The 10,695-nt window shown below is 31.8% G+C and overlaps 1 pseudogene; it reads right to left on the bottom strand.

The window, feature by feature from the left end:
- The window catches only part of LOC104847493, a 24,584-nt pseudogene extending 15,168 nt beyond the window's left edge, over positions 1-9,416 (bottom strand).
- Positions 9,417-10,695: the final 1,279 nt, after the last annotated feature.

Genomic DNA, 10,695 nt, shown 5'->3' with positions numbered 1-10,695 from the left:
TGTGTATATATATATATATATATAAATTGAATTTTTGGGAAATTTTAACGGTACTGTAAACTTTGGAAACAGTTATCCCGATTTACTGTGTTGAGTTGGCATTGTACAGAAATGGACAGCCATATCGGTCTAGAAATATTTTTTTTTCTATGTGAACTGGGATAACGCATTGTACTAAATATGTTAGATCATATCTACGAGGGTTTGATTACAGAAATTAATAAAGTATTCTCTAAATAATGAAAAAAAGAATAAGATAAGACTAAAAGAGCAAGAAGCAATTTAAATATGCTAAGGGACCATTTTCATCTTCAGAATTAAGGATTATTTTAATTTTACATCATTGCCTTTTCTGTTTCACTTTCCTTTTTAGTTTTATTTTAGGATTTCCTATTTTTAATGTTCATACAGAAATTTCTTTAACTGAAATACCAAATAGTTTCTCTGGTGTGAAAAGCTATAATAGTACACAGGATCCTAATGAGATAATTAATAATGTGAAATAGGAAATAAAGGGCTAAAGGTGTAGGGAAAGTGGGAAGGGTGGGGGAAAGGTAATAAGGGAGAGGAAAAAAATATGATAAATTGAAAAAATGGAAATAAAGTGTTTGTAAATGGGGAGGGGAGGAGGGGGTGAAGGGAGAGCAGGGACAAGGGGAAAAAGTGAGAATAAAGACCTATTATGTAAAGGTACAGGATCCCAATGATGAATGTAAGTGTATTGTATACCTAGATTGTACCAATAAACTCAATAAAAAGAAAAAAAACAACATATAAACCTATTAAAATATGGAAAAGTGTTTATAAACAGTTATTTACAAAAATATCCAAAGTCTTCTATATGAAAAAGCATTTTTTCAGATAACCTTTTCAATAAAACTTGGAGATCAAGGAGAGAATTATATCATGAAAACTAAGTTTGCAAAAGAATCAAAGTTACTGTACTGAAAGAAGTGAAATGACCTAAAACCTTAGTAAACTAATTCTATTCTAAATCTAGAGGCACATTATACATCAAATCATATAATTTCTAATAAAATCATAGAAAGTCTGTAATATCATTAAAAATAATTTAATCTAATGCTCAAAGAAAGTGAATCACATTATGCTACACAGATAGGGACACAAATCAAAACCAAAATCAGAACCTAAATCTTCTATCATCCAGCCAGAAACCCTTTCTGAAACTCTGCGCTAATATTAAAATGTGAAGATCTATGCAGCAATAAAATGCATGTTTCTGTTATTAGCTTACTGGGCTTTGAATCTGGAAATATGTGAGGGAGAATGGATGTCACAGCTGAGTAGAAAAGTCTGACAAAATCTGTGCAACTTGCTTTTCTTCTCTGAGACACAGAATATTTCTGATACTAGCAATGTAGCTTGAATGTCAGATTGTGGCAGGGACCCAGGGTTGTCACTCACCCAAAATAGCAGAGCTGTCAACATATCTTGATCCCCTCTATAATTAGAGAGATTTAGTTTATTAACCACTAGAAGGTCCAATGGTAAATAATATATTCATAAGGCAGCACCTGTAGCAAGAAAGAAATTCTGAAAAATCACTTAAATATAAAGCAAACTGTGTTTAAAAAGTGTGGAGCTTCGTTCAACAGCACTCCTAAGAGAAAACCTATGTGATACAGAAAGAAATTATTGATCAATTTAAGTGAACTCAACATCAATTAATCCGGGGTAAAAAAGGAACCTGATTAAAGTAATTGCACATTTTATCTACTTGAAGTGTTCATTTTTCCTTACTGCAGAAGGAATATGTATTTATTTCAAAATACTGTGCAAAAACATACAAATAATTACAAAAGTAAAAATCATCTGTGATTATCCACTAACTGGTTAGTAGGTTGAGTACAAGTCACTGTTAGTATTCTTCCAAGTTTATTTTTTTACATATATCAAAAAGAGTGCCACTGTACATGTTTGTAATCAAAGTTCTTTTTAATCTAAATTATATCTGTCATTAGTTTTGTAAAAATAAATATAATGCCTTCATATTATAAATTAAGGAGAACAAAATTAATTTTTACATACATAAAAGTAGGTGTTTGGGATAAAATTATGTATATTTGTGTGTAACATTTTTAATAGTGGAAAATCACTGTTCTGATTTACCTAGAAAAGTAGATGAAAAGTATGAAATTAATGAGCTTGAATGATCTTAATAGAATCATTTTCATGTAAATTTTGAGTAAATAACTTTGAATTAATACAATATACGCTGAAATACTTATTAGTTTTAAAATCAAAGCAGCTCGTGATTTTAATTTTTCAATGAAAGAGATTTTATGACTTAAGTGGAAATTATAGCTAATAATGGATGATTGGAAATAGCAGAAGTGCAAAAGTAACAAAAATAATCTAATTCCAGAAAGACTTACAGGCCTGGTGTCTCAAGAGAGATGTGATTTTGATATGAGGATAGAATAAATATTATATTTTTGTGACAGGAACCTTAATAAAGCAATTTCACTTAATTTTTGTGTCAGTCTGAGAGACAAGCATTATAACATTACCATTTTGAAATTAATGTTAAACAGATCAGAAACTCACAATTGTAAAATATTAAGTGTACTCGATGGCTGAGATGCAAATCATTGTATCAGTAACAAATCACTCATTCATGAGGAAAAGGAATAATTTTACTTTGTCTTCTTCTACCTTTGGTGAGAGACATTAGACTTGATTAGAGTTTTATATGTTTCTGTCCCAAAGTAGAACTAACCTTGAATATTCTTCCAAGTATAAGAGAAAAGCTTACATATTCTGCTTTTGTGGGATGAAGTACTTTATTCATGAAATTTAAGTGAAGTTGGTTGATAGTGTTATTCAGGTGTTCTGTTTTAATAATTTTTGTCTACTTCTTCCATTAACTACTGAAAGAAACATGTTAAAATTAATGTCTTCCATGTAATTGTAGATTTGTCTACTTCTCTTGCTGTCCAATGAATTTGCATTCATGTATTTAAAATCCATATTATTAAAAGCATAAATATTTGAGATTATATCCTCTTGATGAATTTCTCTTAAACATTTCTGAGCATTTTATACATATATTAACCTATTTTATGAAATAAATTTATTTTACATATAACATATTTATATATTAAACTCCTATGTAATACTTTCTAGAATTTTTTTCTTCTAATTTTCAATTATTTATAATGAATTTTTTTGGGGGGGCTACCAGGGATTGAACTCATGTCCTTTATGATGAATTTTTGAAATGACATATCTTTCTGAGAATTTTGAAACAGAGGTTTCCATGATATAGTTATTTTATTTCCAAGAATACAAATCAAAGAAGTTAAGTACATTTTCAAAATAACCAAGTGTGCCCCAGTAGTCAATACTAGCACTATTTGAAGAAACCTATGCATGCATAAAAGAACAGTTAAGGGATTTTTTTTTTTTTTGGTGAATGAATGCAGTTTGAGTTTTCAAAAGAAGAACTACAAAACCCTAGATTGAAGAACAATTATCAATCTCAGCCAAAGTGATTCAAACAGTAATTGCTCCTATTTATTCTAGGATATGGAAATATGTGCATTGACATGAAGTTATGTATCTGTGGTATCATTGCATTCTTACTTATTACAGAGATGACTAGCACCATTATTAAGCACATCTTGTTCTCACTTCAAATTATAAATCAGTAAATAAAGCAAAATCTAGCAATACACAGTTTCAGCAATGCTAAAAGAAAAAATAAAGTAACAGATAAATAAAGACAACTTCATAGCATAATTATTGAAGAAAGTCAAGTAAATTATATAGCAAACATTCAAGAAATCAGTGTGTAACTTTCTACCAACACTCTCCTTTTTTCTTCATTAATACCAGAATATAAAGTAGAGGAGAAAATCCTCTGAACAATGTCTTTCTTTGATCTGAGGCGGAATGAGAAAAAAAGAGAAGAGCGTGGATCAAGATAAAATGATAGAATGACTTATAGAATCCAAGGTTTTACCATCAGAAGACTGGTAAAACTTTGAACCCTTTATTTTATTTTTGTGGGTGTAATAGGTTACCCAAGGAGAAGAGGCACATAACGGTTCGTTATGATGGACTTTTTTCTTCCCGCAAATAAACAGAATCAGGGTGAAAGTTAGGATGGATTGTTTTTGAAGATGTGAGTAAACTGAGATAAAATAATATCTTTTTTAAAAAACCAGGAGAAATCGCTGAAATTTCCTCTTGAATGGTTGGAATAAACTGAAACCAGATGGCATTCCTGCTGAGTGATATTTTAAAGAAATTATAAAGTACTTCCCTTAAAGGTAGCTTTGATACTGTCATAGTCTTCCAGTACATTCACATCCCACTTTTCTAGATGAATATTGTGTTTGTCCTCCACTTCATTAATTTGCTTTTTTCTTCATAGTGTCTTTATGGATTTTTTTTGTTGTGTTATTTAAATTGCCTACTATAATAAAAAAGCACTATAACCCAGGTATAGGGGCCTTTACTTCTAATCTCAGCTAGCTGGAAGGTTGAGGCAGGAGGATCATGAAGTAAAGACCAGCATAAGAATCTTGGACAGACCTTTTTATTTTTTATTTATTTTTTTATTTTTTGGTTTTTTGAGACAGCATCTCACTATGTAGTTGAGATGACCTGGAACTCACTATGTGGCCCGGGCTGGTCTCGAACTCACAGCAATCCTCCTGCCTCAGCCTCCCAAGTGCTGGGATTACAGGCATGTGCCACCACGCCTAGTTTACACAGACTTTTTTAAAAAGCTGAAAACTTAGCTCATTAGTAGAGTGCCCAAGATTCGGAATCAAGCACCACACACGCGCACACACACAGACACACACACACACACACTAAATATGTTTTAAATAGAAAAGAAAAAGCAAATATTTATCTTTCAGCTAACATGAGTTGAAATTTTGGCTCTGAAATTTATCATGTATGTGAATTTAAGACAGGTTACTTAGTCCTTCTCATTCTACTCATCTAGATAAAGAGGAAAAACAGTAATATCTACTATAATCTACTATATGGTTTTCTTGTTATGGCAAAATGAATGTGTATATAAATCCATAGGGCCTGATATATTTAAGTGCGATATTTATATTATTTTAATTACAACATGACTTTTTATGATAATTTTTCTACCAAAACATAGACAAAAATCTACTTTCGATTTGCTTTTGATTTTGAGAAAAAATTAATAAAACACCTGCAAAAAATGATCCAGTAATGTGACCTTCCCACCTTATTAAATAGCATCATTATTTGTCTAATTATGAAAATAAAAACCCAGGCATTTCACATTGAATATTGCCTTTCTCCCATAGGCTATGTTTTATTCATTAGGAATTTCTTCAGGCTCTATATTCAACATACTAGTCATCAGTTCCTCTCATTCTATTCTTCTGGAACTCATTTTAGCCAGGCATTCGCTTATACTATTTCTTCAGAATAGCATTTTTAAGGCTGCCAAGGACAATATATTAATAAATCTTATGATGAATTCTTCACCTAATTACACCTAACAGAAGTACTAAGTACAGATACTCATTCGTCTTCAAAAATTTCTTTTGACTTTCAAAATATTACTCTTTTTTCCTGACTTCCAATCTGACCTATTCCTTTATTTTTCTTTTTGAGCAGATACTAATTTTGAAATTTTTTGAGAGTTAGCAGGACTCATTCCTTGAGCCTCTGTGACAGCTATAACATCCATTCTACTAGTTTTAATAATATTTCCAGGCCATAGAAGTTTCTATCTTCAATTCAGAAAAAAGACCTAAAATGTCAGCTTACTAGTCAACTACCACTCTCAGATTCTGTGTATTTAAGAAGTACTTCAAACATTTCCAGAACTCTAATCATTCTTCTTTACCACCTTTCTTCTCTAAGCCTGGTCCTTTCATAATCTCCTTGAAGCCATTATTAAATTCTCACTTTTTAAATATATTCCCGGTCGTTCAGCAGACCTAGCCTCTAGGGTCAGAATCTGAGCGATCTCTCCTGCCTGTCTAACTAATATTGTCATATAATTTCTCCTTTGCAGATTAATGATGTGATCTCTATTCTAGAATCTTTCTTTATGTTAGTGATCCATTATGGGGTATTCTCAGTGTAGCAGTCAGTAAAAATTTTCTAAAGCACAAGTCAGGGTAACTTTCTGCTCACTATCTTCCTACAGATTAGCATTTACTAAGAATAAAGAAAAACTACAACACTTATAAAGGACTAAGACAAAGAGCAAAGGCCTGTGCTCTATCACCCAAATCTATCTTCAATTCTCTTTCCACCACTCTACTGTTTTCTTACCCTCCCTAGTACAGTGATTTCCTTTAGCCTTTTTTTCACTTCTTAATTTATACTTCAAGTATAGTGTCTTAGTGCTCAGAGCTCCCTCTGCTTAGAATAATCACTGAACTAATGAGAATATTTGTGTAAAATAAGCAGACCTTGCCCTTCGCACTGTATTCCAAAGTTTCCTTCCAATGTATAATTTTTTACAATATTTATCCCCTTCTGGCATACTGTGTATTACTTGTGTATTTTTGCACACTCTCTAAAACGCAAAGTCCAAATATAGCTGATTTTTCCCAATTTTTTTCAGCTTTAATTGAGTTTATTGATACATTTTAGGGATACAGTACAGTTACATTCATTGTTGGGATCTTGTACCTCTACATGACAAGTCTTGGTTCTCATTTTTTCCCCTTGTCCCTGCCCTCCCTTCACCCCCTCCTCCCCTCCCCATCTACAACCACTTTATTTCCATCTTTTCATTATCTCACATTTATTTCTTTTCCCTTATTACCCTTCCCCTATCCATCCCACCTTCCCTACACCTTTAGCTCCTTTCTTCCCATTTCTAAATGTCAGTAATCTTATTAGGATCTTATGTATTACTGCAGATTATTCACACCAGAGAAACTATTCAGTATTTACACATGTGTGACTTATTTATTTCACTTAGGAGTATATCTTCAATATGTATCCATTTTCCTATGAATGAATCTATTTTCGCGTTCTTTATGGCTGAGTAATATTCCATTTTATAGAAAAACCACATCTTCTTTATCCAGCTTCCAATGGATGGGCAAATGGGCTGTTTCCAAGATTTAGCTACTACAAACTGTGCCGCTATAAACATGGGTGCGCATACTTCTCTGTGATATGATTCTTTTAGTTCTTTTGGAAAGATACCCAGCAGAAGGATGGCTGGGTCAAATGGAACCTCCAGTCCAAGCTCTTTGAGGTATCTCCATATTGATTTCCATAGTGGTTGCACCAGTCTGCACTCCCACCAACAATGGAGAAGGGTTCCTTTCTCCCCACAACCCCGCCAACATTTGTTATTGTGTGATTTCTTGATAGCTAGCAGATAGAATCAACAACTGGGATCTCATCTTATTAAAAAGCTTCTGTACTTCAAAAGAAACCATCAGCAGAACTAAGAGACAATCTATAATGTGGGAAAAAATTTTTTACCAGCTGTTCCTCAGACAAAGGACTATTACCAAGAATATATAAAAAACTCAAAACAATCAGCCCACTAAATATAAAGACCCGATTCAAAAATGGGCATCTGAAATGAACAGACATTTCTCAGACAAAGAAGTAAAAGCAGCAAGTAAATATATGAAAAAATGTTCCACATGACTGATAATTCGAGAGATGCAGATGAAAACAACACTGAGATTCCACCTCACCCCACAAAGATTTTTCCATTTTTATTCAATCTTAAAATTCCATGTCTAGAATTGGACACAGGGAGATATTAAAAAAATATTAGTATAATTGCTAAATAAATGATATTTTTATTTTGATACTTTAAACTCAATATAGAGGCTAAGGATAATAAATAGAATTTTATTGATACTTAAAATATTGTAGTAAAATATAAATTTTGTAAATTGAAAGATAAAAAATATCATAGTTATCATAGAATAAAATCCAAAGATATCACATCTTAAATTTGTATCCTAATAACATTTTCTTACATGATAAAAGATTCCACAAGCATTACTACAAGAGTTCTTAAAATGTGAGAACATTCTGTTGCTATGATCTGAATGAGATGTGTCAGTGGAATAAGGAGCAGAGTGTTTCTAGATTTGAAGATGAAGAAAGGATGTCAGATTTCTAGAATCAGATTATAACAAAATAGATTCCCCTCTTGCAACTCTGAAAAGGAGCACAGGCCTGCAGATTACTTTAATTGAGACCCATGTCAGACTGCTGACCTACAGAATTGTAATACATTTTTCTTGTTTAAATCCATTAAATTGGTACAAATTTGTTATAGCTACAATACAATACTAATTTTAAAAGTATGAAAGAGAAAAAAAGACAAAAGGCAAAAAAAAAATCACAAATCACAATGAAAATATAAACTCAAATTCCCTGTTAAATGTGATAACATTGGGCCGAGGACTTAGCTCAGAGGCTCTGCACCTGCCTGGCAAGGGTAGAGTACTGAATTTGATCCCCGGTAGAAAAAATAAAGTGCTAATATCACTATAAAAACAGAGAACATCCATATAATTACTACAGTAAATTTTAAACCTCATGTAAATTGATCCAAAATTCATTAAATGCTAATATTTTTTAAATATTATAATGTAATGAATAGATGAACTATATAGAAAGAGCAAATGTACAAATATATTGGATAAATAGAGTGGGTTTTAACTATAAACAAAAATGATTATAGCTTCTCTGGCTTGAACAGAGTTTGAATTTGTTCCCCCAGTGGCTTGTGTGCTTCTAAGATTAGTTCACAGAGTGGCAACATGGAAGCTGATGAATCTTTTATATGTTGAGGTTTTGTGGGAGGTCATTGGGTTTATTGGAATCACACCCTCAAAAGAAGCTTAGGTGTTTCTATTGGGACCCTAGTTAATTCTCACTAGATAATTATGATGTAAGCCTAACCCTGGCCCCACTTAACCTTCCTGTGTGAGATGCGACCCCTCATCACCATGCATGCTACTGTCATTGCCTTCCCCCTTGAAAACATTGTCTGTATCTTGGGCACAGAAAAGATGTATTAACTGTTTTCATGTTGTTTTACTTGGTCTACATTAAGAAAAATTGTCACCTATGAGTACTGTTCGGCAAACAAAACTATGAACTGATAAAACCCCAACCCCTCAGAAAAAACAATGAAGGAAATATAAAAGTAATACAGTTAAAATAAGATTGAGTAAAAGAAAATGTCCCTGAGTGTTTGAATGAGTTGTTTCTTTCCAAGATCTGTAGTGTTGGGATACAGCAAGTCACATTTTTGTCTACCTAGTTTTAGGACACATCAGTATTTGAGATGTTCTCTCTGCACCGGGGAACCTTCTGTCTGTTCACCCCAAACTGTGCTTAATTACTATCTGGTCCAAGGCCTGTTTCTGAGGAACCATGTTCTCCAAAACCATGTTCCCAATACCTATAAAGAATGTTGAGAAAAATAATATTTTATTTATATACTATTAATATAAAGTTTGTCTCCTTTGTGAATTATTATATAAAGTCACTCTTTTTTTCACAATAAAAATATTTTCTGTTCACCTCATGCTTCCTGATGGAAACATATAAGAATTTCTCAAGTATTTACTACTTAATTCTATCATGTAAACATGGTATGTTGTGCTATTTAATTTTTCTCATGTTATGCTAGTCAAATTTATGTTCTGTGTTTTGTGCTTGTGATTTTTAATAAGCTATTTATTACTGTAGAATGTCAATATAGTCACTTTAGTAAAGAAAGTGTTAAACTACAATAATATACAGTGACTTCTATTTTTATTATTCATATTTTGTATGAAAAAATTTTGGATAATGCATAAACATTTTAGTAAAGTTATGTACCTAACTGTAAAATAGGCACTGGTGACACAGAAGAAAATAAACTGAGGCATAGATGGTTAATAGGTATCAATTCTTTAATTAGCAGCAAAATATACACACACTTGTGCCTATGTTACAAGGTAGGTACAAAGACATGTTGATTTATTTACATACAGGACAGCATTGAGGGAATGTTTTATAGGGAAAGTAATATTTGAGTAGTTTAATAATATTTGAGCAGATGTAAAAGTTACAAAAGGTTCATTTATTTCCCTTTTTACAACCAATATTTTAATGTGCATATATATATATATACTCACATATAGAAGGCATAGTTATATTAATGCATATAATTCTACTTTACATGTTTAAGTTATTTACAGTATCCTTAAATGCCATTTATTTTAAGAACTGTAAATAAATGCACAAAATATTTGGAGAACATATACTTGTTTGCATAAATATTCTTGTGATAGTTCTTTGAGATTTAGACTTTCATTAAATTGTTGAACTAACTACTTCAGCTATTAAGCTTAATATATTTTTGGCAAACATATCAGTTGGAAATATATCTAAGAAAATCATGTAATGAAAAGTTCCCCAAGTTTTCCAAATTCAGTCATTTGTTACAAGCAGAGATATAACTATTACCTAAATATCTTAATAGAAAAATCATAGTTTATAACTTACTTTACTGAAACTACAGTTTATGTATTTCTCTCTCACTCATTTGGCCTCTCAGCTTTAATAAACCTTGAACACCACAGCTTCTTTTAAAATAATCTTTATCATGTTCAATCCATGCCTCTTTTCAACAACTTTTTCTATGAGTTTGTCTGGGGCCTTCCTTGACAAAAAAAAAAAAAA

This window comes from Fukomys damarensis, unplaced genomic scaffold (assembly GCF_012274545.1).
Source record: "Fukomys damarensis isolate Sample0158 unplaced genomic scaffold, DMR_v1.0_HiC HiC_scaffold_24, whole genome shotgun sequence".
In the NCBI taxonomy this organism is placed as follows: domain Eukaryota; kingdom Metazoa; phylum Chordata; class Mammalia; order Rodentia; family Bathyergidae; genus Fukomys; species Fukomys damarensis.
The sequence above is the reverse complement of the archived record's forward strand: the minus strand, read 5'-3'. Positions and strand labels throughout refer to the sequence as shown.